General features: G+C 40.7%; 1 pseudogene; it reads right to left on the bottom strand.

Moving 5' to 3' along the window:
- LOC122738668 overlaps positions 1 to 12,717 on the bottom strand; it is a 178,262-nt pseudogene extending 165,545 nt beyond the window's left edge.
- Positions 12,718 to 14,892: the final 2,175 nt, after the last annotated feature.

Below are 14,892 nucleotides of genomic sequence, written 5' to 3'. Positions count from 1 at the left end.
TTATGGGTATGGATTACTATGGGTAAGAGAACCTAGCATCCTGACTTGTAAGTTATCCATTAACTGGGATCTGAATCCCTCTTAGAACTCATATCTGAATTAGAGCTTGGACCTTAGGCTTTTCTATTAACTCTTTTTTGCCTCCTACATCAGAAAGACTCATTTTCTTAACTTCAAATCTAGCCTCAGATGCTTACTATAGCTATGTGATCTTGTGCAAGTCACTTAACCCCTGTTTGCCTCAGTTTTCTCATCTGTAAAATGAGCTGAAGAAGGAAACGGCAAAACACTCCAGTATCTTTGCCAAGAAAACCCCAAATGGGGTCATGAAGATTTGGAGATGACCAAACAAAAACAAAAATAAAAACACCTTGTATTTTATACATTTTTTTAATTAATAAAGTATTTTATTTTTTTTCCCATTACGTGTTAAGATAGTTCCCAACTTTTGTTTATACAGGCTTTCCAATTTCAGATTTTTCTCCCTCCCTCCCCTAGACAGCAGGTAATCTGATATAGGTTTTATATATATATATATATACACATAATAACATTAATCCTATTTCTGCATTAGTCATGTTATAAGAGAAAAATCAGAGCAATGATGAAAAACCTCAAAATAGAAAAAACAACAGCACCAAAAACAAAAGAAATAATATGGTTCATTCAGCATCTATACTCCACAGTTCTTTTTTTTTTTTCTTGGATTTGGAGATCCTCTTCTATCATGAGTTCCCTGGAACTCTTCTGTGCCATTGCATTGGTGAGAAGAATATAGTCCATCACAATAGATCAACACTCAATGTTGATGATACTGTGTACAATGTTCTTCTGGTTCTGCTCATCTCACTCATCATCAGCCCACGCAAGACCCTCCAGGTTTCTCTGAACTCCTCCTGCTCATCATTTCTTACAGAACAATAGTATTCCATTGTATTCATACACCACAACTTGTCCAGCCATTCCCCAATTGATGGGCATCCCCTCAACTTCCAATTCCTTGCCACCACATAAAGAGCAGCTATAAATATTTTTGTACATGTGGGTCCCTTTCTCCTTTCCATGATTTCTTTGGGGAAAAGACCCAAAAGTGGTATTTCTGGGTCAAAGGGTATGGACAGCTTTATAGCCCTTTGGGCATAATTCCAAATTGCTCTCCAGAATGGTTGGATCAGTTCACAGCTCCACCAAAAATGCATTAGTGTTCCAATTTTCCCACAGCTTCTCCAACATTTATTATCTTCCTTTTTTGTCATTTTAGCCAATCTGATAGGTGTCAGGTGGTACCTCAGAGTTGTTTTAATTTGCATCTCTCTAATCATTAGAGATTTAGAGCATTTTTTCATATGGGAATAGATAGCTTTGGTTTCTTCATCAGAAAACTGCCTGTTCATATCCTTTGACCATTTCTCAATTGGGGAATGACTTGGATTCTTATAAATTTGATTTAGTTCTCTATATATTTTAGAGATGAGGCCTTTATCAGAAGTACTGGCCACGGGGCAGCTAGATGGCGCAGTGGATAGAGCACCGGCCCTGGAGTCAGGAGTACCTGAGTTCAAATCCGGCCTCAGACACTTAACACTTACTAGCTGTGTGACCCTGGGCAAGTCACTTAACCCCAATTGCCTCACTAAAAAAGAAAAAAAAAAGTACTGGCCACAAAAATTGTTTCCCAGCTTTCTGCCTCCCTTCTAATTTTGGATGCATTGCTTCTGTTTGTACAAAAATTTTTTAATTTAATGTAATCAAAATCATCCATTTTGCATTTTATAATATACTCTATCTCTTGTTTGGTCATAAACTGTTTTCCTTTCCAAAGATCTGATAGGTACACTATTCCTTTCTCTCCTAATTTACCTATGGTATCACCTCTTATGTCTAAATCATGTATCCATTTTGACCTTATTTTAGTATAAGGTGTAAGATGTTGGTCTATGCCTAATTTCTGCCATACTACCTTCCAGTTTTCCCAGCAGTTTTTGTCAAATACTGAGTTCCTATCCCAGAAGCTGGAGTCTTTAGGTTTATCAAACACTACATTACTAGTGTCATTTACTACTGCATTTCCTGAGCCTAGCCTATTCCATTGATCTACCACTCTATTTTTTAGCCAGTACCAGATAGTTTTGATGACTGCCGCTTTATAGTAGAGCTCCAGGTTTGGTACCGCTAACCCACCTTCCTGTGAATTTTTTTTCATTATTTCCCTGGATATTCTCGATTTTTTGTTTTTCCAGATGAATTTTGTTATTATTTTTTCTAGCTGTATAAAATAATTTTTAGGTAGTCTGACTGGTATGGCACTGAATAAGTAAATTAATTTAGGCAGTATTGTCGTTTTTACTATATTAGCTCTGCCTATCCATGAGCAATTGATATCTTTCCAATTATTTAGATCTGATTTGATTTGTTTTATACAACATTTTAAAGCTTTGCAAAACTCTTAATTATCTCATTTGATCCTCACAACAACCCCATGAGGTAGGTGCTATTATTATCCCTACTTTATAGTTGAGGAAACAGAGGTAGGCTGAGATTAAGTGATTTGCCCAGGGTCACAGAGCTAGTAAGTGTCTGAGGCAGGATTTGAACTCAAGTCTTCCTGTTTTGAAGTCTAGGATTCTACCAATAGCATGCATATGATTGAGAATACATGTCACATTCTGCTTTCGTAGTTTACAAATTATTGACGGGGGAGACTTCCAGGGCAGAGCCAAGATGGCAGAGGAAAGGCAGTGAGCTCCTGAACTCATGACACGATCACTCCAAAATACATCCAAATAATGCCATAGGAAAATGCCCGGATCAGCAAAACTCACAGAAGAATGTGCTGAAATCATCTTCTAACCAACAACGGCTTGAAAGGTCAGAAGGAGGGAGCTGCTGTGATGATACAGGAGTTGAGCCCAACCCCACAGTCACCCTGAACACAGATCCAGTCCCAGGAAGGCCTCACCAGAGAAGCAGACCCCCAGAGTCTCTGAATCAGCTGAAGCGCCAGTGTTGTCTGGAATTAAGTTCACAGTCTGGTGAGTGGGCTGAGCCCTGGGCAGGGGAGAGACTACAGGGGTCTATGCTGGTGCTAAGGCAGAACTTGGATTTTACACCCCTGCTGAGAACCAGGAGGTAGACTTGAGTAACAGTGGCCTAGGTGGGGGAGGGGCACAGGCTCCTTGGAGCTAACAACCATAACACACAAAGCTGGTTGATTAGCAAGTTGGTCTGGGGTCATCTAAGGACCAGGGAACAGGCCAGGTGAGTGAAGAACCTGATTCTCCTTAAATCATACTACCTGGGACTTCTTAAGCTTGGGATACTGCAGCCTGGAAACAGTGCCCCACTTTAAGGAGCTAAAAGTCAAGTAAAAGAAAGGCAAGATGAGCAGACAGAGAAAGGTAAGGACCATAGAAAGTTTTTTCAGTAACAAGGAAGACCAAGGGGCACCCTCAGAGGAAGATGTCAACATCAGGGCCCCTAAATCTAAAGCTTCCAAGAAAAATACAAATTGGTCTCAGGCCATAGAGGTGCTCAACAAGAATTTTGAAGATAAAGTTAGAGAGGTAGAGGAAAAAAATGGAAAGATAAATGAGGGTGATGCAGGAAAGACATGAGAAAAAGTCAACAGCTTAAAAAGTCAAATTGGCCAAATGGAAAAGGAGGTAGAAAAGCTCTCTGGTGAAAATAATTGCCTAAGAATTAGGATTGAACAAATAGAAGCCAGTGACTTTATGAGAAACCAAGACACAATAAAGCAAATCCAAATGAATAAAAAAATAGAGGGCAATGTGAAATGTCTTCTGCGAAAAACTGCTGACCTGGAAAATAGGTCCAGGAGAGATAATTTGAAAATTATTGTTCTATCTGAAAACCATGATCAAGGAAAGAGCTTAGACACCATCTTCCAAGGTATTCTCAAGGAAAATTGCCCTGAAATTCTAGAAGGAGCAGCTAAAATAGAAATTGAAAGAATCCACCGATCACCTCCAGAAAGAAATCCCAAAAGGAAAACTCCTAGGAATATTATAGCCAAATTCCAGAGCTCTCAGGTCAAGGAGAAAATATTGCAAGCTGCCAAAAAGAAAGAATTCAAGTACGGTGGAGCCCCAGTCAGGATAGCACAAGATCTAGCAGCTTCTACATTAAAGGATCAGAGGGCATGGAATATGATATTTCAAAGGGCAAAGGAAATAGGATTACAACCAAGAATCATCTACCCAGCAAAACTCAGCATAATCTTTCAGCAGAAAAAATGGAACTTTAACAAATTATTGATGGGAGGGAGGAATCTGTAGAAGAGTAAGCACAGTAGAGAGGCCAGGGCTCATGGCCTGGAGTCAGAGCTCCCATGTTTCAGTGAAGGGTTGGACAACAGGACTTCTAAGACCACTTTCAGCTCTAAATCTATGATCATATTATAACTGATAGTTTCGTATCAACATTATTTGACCTGAGCCTTGTTGCCTTTTCAAGTTTTCTCTCTATAAATCATTGCTTATATGTATATGTTTTTAAAAAATAATTGCCATTTTGAACAGTTTGGGAAGTGATCATATTTTAATTAATTAGTATATACCAGTAAAGGATTGACCATGTGTCTCCCTAACTTCTCATGGTCTCAGGCTACCAGACCTATGCTGTCCTAAAAGGGAGAGCCCAGAGCCAAGGGCACCTACCAAGAGATAAAGTTTGAGGCCTCTTCTAAGAGTTTTCATCCTCTTTTGATAGAGGTGGGTCATTACACATTGATCAAAGCTAATCGGTTAGCATCATTCAATTCCATTGGTTGGCACAACTTGAGAGTGGTCTACATTAAAATTAATTCTAGGGGCAACTAGGTGGTGCAGTGGATAAAGCACCAGCCTTGGATTCAGGAGGACCTGAGTTCAAATCCAGCCTCAGACACTTGACACTTAGCTGTGTGACCCTGGGCAAGTCACTTAACCCTCATTGTCCTTTCAAAAAAAAAATGAATTCTACAGATGACATTAGGGAGAAGAATGCAAAAGACCCTCTCTGAAGGGCAAAGGCAAAGTCCATTATCTAGGTGTGGTTTGATCCCATCAATCCTTCCCAGACCTAGGCAAAAGAGTCTATCTCCATTTCTTTTGTTCCCTTGGGTTTGTTCCAGATCAAGGAGAACAGGACTTTCTAGAGTTTGGGGGAGAAAGGACTGAAGCTGATCCAAGTCCCCCCAAGAAATCCATTATTAATAATGATTTTCAGGGGCGGCTAGGTGGCGCAGTGGATAAAGCACCGGCCCTGGATTCAGGAGTACCTGAGCTCAAATCCGGCCTCAAACACTTGACACTTACTAGCTGTGTGACCCTGGGCAAGTCACTTAACCCCAATTGCCTCACTAAAAACAAAACAAAACAAAACAAAAAATAATTATTTTCTCACATATACACAGAGTTATATGAGTATATAAAGTACACACACACACACACACATATATATATATATGACAGGAAATGACAAATGACAGGAAATTGAGAGGGATAGCTAATTCATTGTCTTCTTCAGTTTGTATCATTTCATACAGGTCTTTCCACATTTCTCTGAATTTTTCATAGTTGTCATTCCTTTCAGCACAGTATTATTTCATTACATTCAGATATTCCATAGTTTGTTCAGCTCTTCCCCAATTACTGGGCACATATTTTGTTATCAAAAATAATGCTGCTAGGAATATTTTTGTATATATGGGTTTTTCTTGCCATCATTAACCTTCTTGGGGCTGCAGTAGTGAGATATCTTAGTCAAAGGTTAGGAACATTTGAATAAGTTTTCTCACATAATTCCAAACAGTTTTTTTTTTTCCAAAACAGGCAGGACAATTCACGGCTCCATACTGCGCAGTCAATTAGTGCATCCCTCTTCCCACAGTTCCTTTCAACTTTAATTTTTCCCAGCTTGGCTAATGTGATGGAGGTGAGATGATATCTCAGAATTGTTTTAATTTGAATTTCTCTATTATTTAGAATGCTTTTTAGATGGTTCCCAATAGTTTGAATTCCTTCTTTTTAAACTGTTCATTCAAATCCTTTGATGTTAAGAGCTTTTTGGATCCTGGGTTCCATCTCCCAATGAATTAGCTATCCCTCTCAATTTCCTGTCATTTGTCAATTTGATATGCATGCCATTCATGCCTTCTTTCAATTTAATTTAATAAGCATGAACAATGTAAAAGGCACTTTGCTAAGCAATAATTTTTAAAATGCTATTCTACTCTGATCAATACAATGATCCATGACAATTCCAAAGGACACATGATGTAAAATTCTATCCACAGAGAAAACTGATCAACTGAGTGCAGATTGAAGCATATATTTTTTCACCTTTTCTTGGGTTGTTTGCAACATAAGCTAATGTGAAAAATATGTTTTACCTGATTTCATATGATTAATGAGAATCGTATTTCTTGCTTTCTCATTGGGTAGGGGAGGGACAGAGGAAGGGAGAGAATTTGGAACTGAAAATTTTAAATTAAATTAAATTTTTTTAAAGCGTCATATAGCTCCTGTTCTCGAAGAACTTATAACTTAATTGGAGGATGGAAAAGTGTCTAAATACTATGATAAAAAAGAAAGGTAAATGGAAAGAAGAGAAATCATTTCAGGTTTTTATAGCAAGCCCTATCCACCCTTCTCTCCTTTCCACTTTGCTGAATTGCTGTGAGCAGACCCCTAATACTGGCTTTTTTGAAGACATCTGTCAAGTTCTTCTTGTCTTAGATGTTAGGAGTTGGGTATAACAAGAAAGCAATAGATTTTGCAGCAGAAGCCTGTGCCAGACTGAGGCCCTACTAGGAGCCAAGGTGAAAAAGATGTTTTGTCTTGCTTCCCTTAGCTTATCTCTCCAAGGTCTAGGTGATAAGGTGAATGGAGCATCATCTTTAGGGGAGTTACCAGGAACACTGCTTTAGTCTTCTGAAGATTTGCCTCCAAAAAAGCTTTTCTGTGAAATTTGTTTGCAAATGGATTGTTTTATTTGAAATATTCTAGAGAAAATGGTCTTCAGGGTATTCAGAACTGAAGTAGTTAGAGCCAAGCAGGAAGAAGTCCCACTTCCAATGGACAGGTGGTTTGAGAAACAGAAGAATAATGTCCTCAGAGGTTTGGCTATTTATATTAATATCTGATGCCAGCCGTCCAATGGTAAATGCCAGCTAGAGGAAGAAATGATGGTCTATATTTTGGTACCTGGTTCCAGCTCTCTTATCCTTCCATTTCCATCTCCATAGAGTCTTTTTTATTTTTGGTGAGGCAATTGGAGTTAAGTGACTTGCCCAGGGTCACACAGCTAGTGTCAAGGGTCTAAGGCCAGATTTGAACTCAGGTCCTCTTGACTCCAGGGCCAGTGCTCTACCCACTGCGCCACCCAGCTGCCCCCTCCATAGAGTCTTTATGAAAATAATCTACATATACATCATGGGCACCCTTGATGAAGATTTGAAAAAAGAAACTGTCAGGCTTCCATAAATAACCTTCTATAGTAGACCACATTTTTATAGTCCCACAATTGTCAGGCACAACTGGGACAGGGAATACAAAGTCCCAGGGGTGTGAGGAGGCTCCAAGATATCACTAACAAAGAGCCATAAAGGAGACGCAGCATAAAGGACATCCTCAGACAGAAAAAAGACCAGGAAAAAAAAATAGGCAAGCTGGTCATTGAGGGATAAGTGATGGCCAATGTATGATAGTGGTTTCTATTGTAGAAAATTAAAATATATAGTTTATTTTGCCTGTCTCCTACAAACAGATCAGAGAAATTAAATCCTTAATATCTCCTACAAAATTAATAAACAGCCCAGAGAAATTATAATATCTTATATCTCCTACAATTTGTTTCCATACCTGTCCTCCTACAAAAACCCAGATCAGAGAAAAATAAATCTCCTAGTAAAACCAGATCAGAGAACATGACTACAAACCAGATCAGAGACAGACCAAAAGACAAAACAAAACAAAAACAAGAACCCATAATATCAATTTAATTTTGTCCCAAGAAGAAATATAACATGATCATGCGGGAAACTCCCCTCCTAATAACAGAGCTCAGGGACTCCCTCTTTCTGAGGGTTTTGGTGTTTTTTTTGTCCATGGGTTACAGGGCGTTGTCAGTTACAGATCATCCCAAAAGCAAATACTGTAACAAGAATGGATGTAACAGAGGCATCATGATAAGATTACAGGATTGCAAAAAAGGGTTTGGCACAGATGGGGATGCTGAGAGGTCTCCATAAGATAGGGACTTGCCATCCTTGGGGAAAAGAAGTTACCAGGTAGGGACTTTTATCAGCCAGCTATCTGGGTTCAGTTTGGAGTTCAGTTGAAGGACATTTTTTTTTTTGCTCCTATTAACCCAGGGTTTCATAAAAAAATACTTTTGGATAATTAGGCACCTCTGTCAACAATATCAAGAAATCTAGACCATGGACCAAAGACAGCCAGAAACTGTTGTTGTTGTTGTTGTTGTTGTTGTTTAACAAGAGTGTTTTAGATTTTTAAATAAAGTTTTGCTGTACTTTAAAATGTAAAAAAAAAAATCTTAGTTTATAAACTGTAGTTTGCTGACCTCTGATTTTAAGCTAAAAGATACCTTAACAAGTCATCTACCTCATTTTATAGATGGAGACACTGAGAGCCAATGAATGGACTTGCCCATGGTTGTGTGGTTTAGGATTGAAACCAAAGTCATCTGACCACAGATCTAGCATTCTTCCTGCTATATCATGCGCTCCCCTAGCACGTTGAATTGGCCTCTGGGATCTAGATCGTTTCTCTAACCAAGGTGTTCCCCATGACTCTCTCCCAGGCCCTCTACTCGGCTCACTCTAAACTGTCTCTCTAGGTGATCTCATCAATTTCTATGGATTTAATTATCATCTCTAAGCCGTTGATTCCCAGATCTATTTATCTAGTCTCAGAAACTTGAATGTGGGAACCTGAGCATACACAGATAGCCTCTGCCTGCTTATAGCTATATGTGTATGACTCATTTCTGGGTTAAATCCCCCAGATTGGTTGCTGAGCCAGAAAAGCTGATGATTCAGGGGTCCATACCTGGTTGGAGAAGAGGTAGCTTCCAGCTGGTGGGTCTATTTGGGGCTTTCAAGAATATAAAAATATAAGATAAAACTATAATAGACACTCCAATCAAGGTGTGAAGGAAAGAAGGGTCCTCGGAACAATGGCAAGGCTGGGGCCCTTCAGATGTCTACTCTCCTCATCGTGTTTAGATTCAACCAGTTGAGCTTGTACCAGAGGTCTTTGACTACCCTGCCCCTCTTTTTGCATTTCCTCATTTCTAGTGTCAACCTTGTGAACGATCAAAGGTCCTAGAAGACCTGTGAGTGCCAGCAACAAAGACAAGGTCTGCTGAAGTGGTTGTGGTTACAGCCACAGATTCAGCATGGAGTCTGCAACACAGAAAGCATTGACATCAAAAAGGGAGGTCCCAGCAAGGAAGATCCCTCTTGATGTTTTCATGGATTGTATTCACTGGAGGTGAATTATAAGTGTTTACATCCCAGTAAGACTTTAATATTAACTTCCAGACTGATTATGCTAGTCATGATAAATTATTGGATTCTGCTGCATGATTCTTTTTTTTTTTTTAATGAGGCAATTGGGGTTAAGTGACTTGCCCAGGATCACACAGCTAGTAAGTGTCTAGTCATCTGAGGCTGGATTTGAACTCAGGTCTTACTGAATCCAGGGCCAGTGCTCTATCCACTGCACCACCTAGCTGCCCCTTGCATGATTCTTTATGGATTAGCATTGTCTTTTCTATTCCATGACCAATACATGTTTGTACATTGGGTAACATTTTTTTTTATTCTCCCTTTTGCTGTAGAGAATCCTTAGAGCCTGTGACCACTTCTATAATTACCAACTTTGCCCAGAGTAGCCATGATGGGAGCCAATGAATGTTAAAACTGGGAAGCCTACTGTCATGGGGTGCAGAGCACCCCAGAAGTTCTCTGGGGCACATCAAGGAAACTTCTCCTTGAGAAACTAAACCAGAGGACAGATAACGCCTAGAGAGATAAGCTGAACCAAATCTGACTGAGCTAGCTTGGAATTCCTACCCTTCATTCTGGTCTCCCTTACCCTGGGAGATAAATTTGGGTGTGGCTGTGGCCTTTTCATTCTGAAGAGGGATCTGTAGCCACCCCTCACCCAATTCCCCCATCTACCACCAGTGGGGGATGGTCCTTTCTCACTAAAGGAACTTTTCACAGGCAGATGGTCCACCCCCATCAGTCCTCTATAAAAGTACCTTCCAGTCTCCTGTTCGAGGAGATTTGGTACCTCAGAGCCATGTGCTTTATGCCAATCTCCCCATGAAAGTCCAAAGATTTCTTTCATGGTTTCCCTCCCCCCACCCTTCCCTTCCCTTGCTCCTAAATAAACTATCACCTTATTCTAACTAAGTTTTGTGTGCAAGAGGGTGTAATTCTTTAAAGAGGAATTCCCAAGAACCCCAACTCCTACACAACCCCTACCCCATTTTCCCCCATTACACTACTTACCCTTTTGAAAAGTTGGGTAACCGGGGCAGCTAGATGGTGCAGTGGATAGAGCACCGGCCCTGGAGTCAGGAGTACCTGAGTTCAAATCCTGCCTCAGATACTTAACACTTACTGGCTGTGTGACCCTGTGCAAGTCACTTAACCCCAATTGCCTCACACACACACACACACACACACACACACACACACACACACACACACACCAAAACAAACAAAAAAAAAGTTGGGTAACCCCAGAGCAATGCACCCCAGGAAAACTGGGATGGTAGATAAAGGGCAAAGATTGGTACAAGTCACCAGTCCCTGTGATTTTATGAGAATAATCTATAGCCACATGCTTCCTAACTAGACCCTTGCCTTATCTTGCCAAGACCAAAACCTCAATACCATGATCACCTCTGCCTTCTCCCTACCAGAACTTTGGACTCTCAACCCAGGGTCGCCTAGCTCTGATTGGTGAGCTTTTGCCCTATTTTGCCGGGGCCCTAGTCTCCATACCACTTTCTAAATCTCTTCTCCCCATGTGGATATCCTTCCCTCCCTCTTTCCAGCACCTCTTTAAGTGTTGACTTTCTCCATTAGGATTTAAGGTCCTTGAGGGCAGGGACCATCTAGCACTTTTTTATTTGTATCCCTAGCATAATACTGGGCACAGGATAAGCACTAAAAAAATGTTCTGTGGGGGCAGCTAGGGAGAGCTATGGATAAAGCACGGGTCCTGTATTCAGGAGGCCCTGAGTTCAAATATGACCTCAGACACTTGGCACTTACTAGCTGCGTGACCCCAGGCAAGTCACTTAACCCCCATTGTCCTGCAAAAAAGAAAAGAAAAAATGTTCTGTTTACATATCTGTTCATATGTATTTGTCTTCCAGGACAGAATTCTTGTTCTTCAAGTAAAGACTGCTCATTCATTCCATTTGTCTTCCCAGCACCCAACACAGTGCTTGCTACATAGTAGGTGCTTAATAACTATTTGTTAGTTGATTGATTAAGCTAAATGGAGAATCTAGGTATAACCTTGGGTTCAGGAAACTATTCTCTTGAAACTCTCTTCCTCCAAAGGATTGATTATACAGACTACCACCTCATTTAAAAGAGCTAAGGTTTCTATTCCCTTCCCCTCCCCCGCCAACCAAATCTGGAAACTGACCAACTTCTGATTACTTAAATTTCCTTTTTATGATCCTGTTTGCAGGCCTATAACTGTATGACTTATACTCTTCATTTTTAGCTAACCCTGGTGGATTGAGATAAACACCAACCTTTTAGTATGGAAAATTCCTTTATTGTATCCACCTCTCTCCTCCTTGCCTCACTTAAATTAAAAAAGAAAGACACAAAAGCTAAATCAGTCACTTAAAACAGATGCTAACTCACCCCCTTCCCTGCTTTCCCCCAGCTCCTCCACCCCACCCCCCCAGTTCCTATCATTTGGGCCTTTCTCTTATTATTATGATCAGACCACTAGAAGGATTCAAGACATCATTTCATCTGATCAGGATCATTTATAAATAGCAGCTCTGCTCTGCTGCAGCTCATGATACTGAGATGAGTGAATTAAAGCAAATTGCTATTAAGGAAGAGAGAGAATGAATTTTAAAGCAGCACAAGGCAGGTTTCTCCTTTAGTGTCTTTTCATGCAAATCAGCACTCTATGGGCACCTGGGGCCAGCTCTGTGGCTTCAATTGCCAGGTGCCAAGTCCCTTGAGGAGAAAAACCAAAGAGAACAGCATTGTGTGATCTGCATTTTACCTTGTCTTCTGAGGCCCAGAGCAAACAGGTTTTAGCACTTTCAAGACTGGCCTGTGTTATAGAACCAAAGGAAACTACTCTTGCAGGGTAGAAATCTTGTTCTTGAAGGAAATGTCCTTTTACAAAGTGCTACAGACTCAACTGGTAAACCTTAGAGTTTGAGTTAAGAGAGAAGAGGTGAAAGTGGGAACCAGTCGGGGAGGAAGGAGAACTCAGTACTCTTCTTAACTGTTTCCTCACATTATCCCACATTTAAGTTCTAACCTTGTTTTGCATTGAGTAGATGCCCTAGTGAGTTCCACCTGGATTAATGTTTTCTATTTATTTTTGAAACCCAAAATGAGAAACCAAGAAAACCTCCACTTTTATTGGGTAAAATGACTTGAGCACTTTTAACAACTGACCTGTCATCCTGCATTTGCTTTTGGTCTGCTCAGTTACTAAACTGGATGATACATCCAGCTTAACCCCTGCCTCCAACTTCTACTGTTATCTTGGCCCTACTCCTATTCTAAGTATACCTGATCAGGTATGCATGCCCCATGTCAAATAAGGATTTTCTTCCCTCGTGAGGGTAGCTACGGATGATCTGGCTCAGTGTGCAAAGTGTCAGACTAAGGAAAAACTGGAAATGGGAAGAAAATTATCATAGTATCTTCCTTCAGAAAACACCGCAGAAGGAACCCCCAGGCTTAAGAAAGTGTTATGGGGAAAATAGGCTGGGGTTTGGGATAGGTGTTAGGGGTCCTTATGATGTAGGAGGCAAAAAAGGGGTTAATAGAAAAACCTAAGACCCAAGCCCTAATTCAGATATGAGCTCCAAAAGGGAGTCAGACCCCAGTTAATGGATAACTTATACTAGGTTCTTATACCCACAGAAATCAGTGTCCATAACGGGATCAGAGGGAGAGAGGCCATGATGACCTTAGACTAAAATGACAAGGCTATAGAAATTCTAAAGAAAAATGATTATATTTTGAAACTAGCCATGGGAATCAGAAAGAGACATGCACAGAAAAGGCCAAATTTGTCCCCAGATTCACCTTATGATGTGTAAACCCCCAAAACACACCTCCACTGAAAAAGGTACCCACCTGGGGGGGTATCCAAATTAGGATAAGCCCTCCCCTGAAACACCCCTAGGTGGAGATTATTATAATGAGAAGTACAGGCCCTCTCCTGTACCTCCTCAAGGTGGAGATTATTATAATGAGACCGATAATCAATTTATCTATGCTATAAATATAACTGTCTTTCCTTTCACTATTCAAGAGATACCTTTCCACTATTCTGGTTCTCTCCCTGTGGTCACTCACAGTTTTGCAATAAAACTTGGGAAACTGAGTCACTGAGTCTTGTAATTCTTTTGGGACAATCAATTTGACCCTAATTCCATCCCACATCACTTAGGTATTCCTCTTTAAAGAATTACACTCTCTTGCACACAAATCCAACAGAATAAGATAATAGTTTATTTAGGGGCTGGGGAAGGGAAACCAAGAGAGAAATCCTTGGACTTCTTCTCATAGGGAGAAGGCATGGCACAGAGCATGGCTGTGAGATACCAATCTCCTCGAGCAGGAGACAGGCAGATACTTTTATAGAGGACTGATGGGGGTGATCATCTGACTGTGGAAAGTTCCCTTAGTGAGGGAGGACCATCCCCCACTGGTGGTGGCTGGGGGAGTTGGGTGAGGGGTGGCAGCATATCTCTCAAGCCATCTCTCTGCTCCTCAGGCCACAAAGGCAGCAGCCACACCTAATCTTATCTCCCCAGGGGTGAGGGAGACTGGAATGAAGGATGGTGGTCCCGGAGCTAGCTCAGTCCTGATCAGGTTCCACTTATTTCTTTAGGTGTGTCTGTCCTTTGGTTGAGTTTCTCAAGGAGAAGGTTCTTTGATGTACCCCAGAGAACTTCTGGGGTGCTAGGCCCATAACATAAGTGATGACTTCCTAAATTTGCTTCGGGGCTATGTGGTACTGACAATAGGTCAGAATCCCTGATTACACTTTTTGGCACACTTTGTTAGCACTTTGGATAATATTTTATAGGTCACACTTAGTAGTTATATAACCATGGGCAAACAACTTCTCTCAACCTATTTCTTTATCTTTAAAATTGAAATAATAATAGTACCTACCTCACAGGGTTGTTGTGAAGATTAAGTGAAGAAAATACATATGAAGTGAACCTTAAAGTGTAATATAAATGTTAGCTATAATTATTTTTTGTCACAATTTTAAAATAGTACAATTAATTCAGAAAAATTCAATTGAATGGGAGGGAAGACCCCCTAGTACACACACCATGGGAGGAAACCCCAGAACACTGACCCCTGCTGGATGGTTTGGGGGGTGGGAGAAGTAGAACAGATACCCAGAAATACTAGAAATCAGATACCCAGGTGTGAGAAAATGGGTAGTTGTCTCCTCTCAGTCAACCATACTCCTCCTGACCTGGTTGTAGGACAAAGGTCTCAGATTCCCCCCTCCCCCTCAGGCTAACAAAATCACGTGGTTCAAGGAGCCCTGGTCTCAATAAGGTCCAATCTGGAGTTGTGTCCATATAAGGAAATATAAAGTCCACTCCTGA

The sequence above is a fragment of the Dromiciops gliroides genome, chromosome 2 (genome assembly GCF_019393635.1).
Source record: "Dromiciops gliroides isolate mDroGli1 chromosome 2, mDroGli1.pri, whole genome shotgun sequence".
Taxonomy (NCBI): Eukaryota; Metazoa; Chordata; class Mammalia; order Microbiotheria; family Microbiotheriidae; genus Dromiciops; species Dromiciops gliroides.
This window is presented reverse-complemented; position numbering and strand designations above follow the sequence as displayed.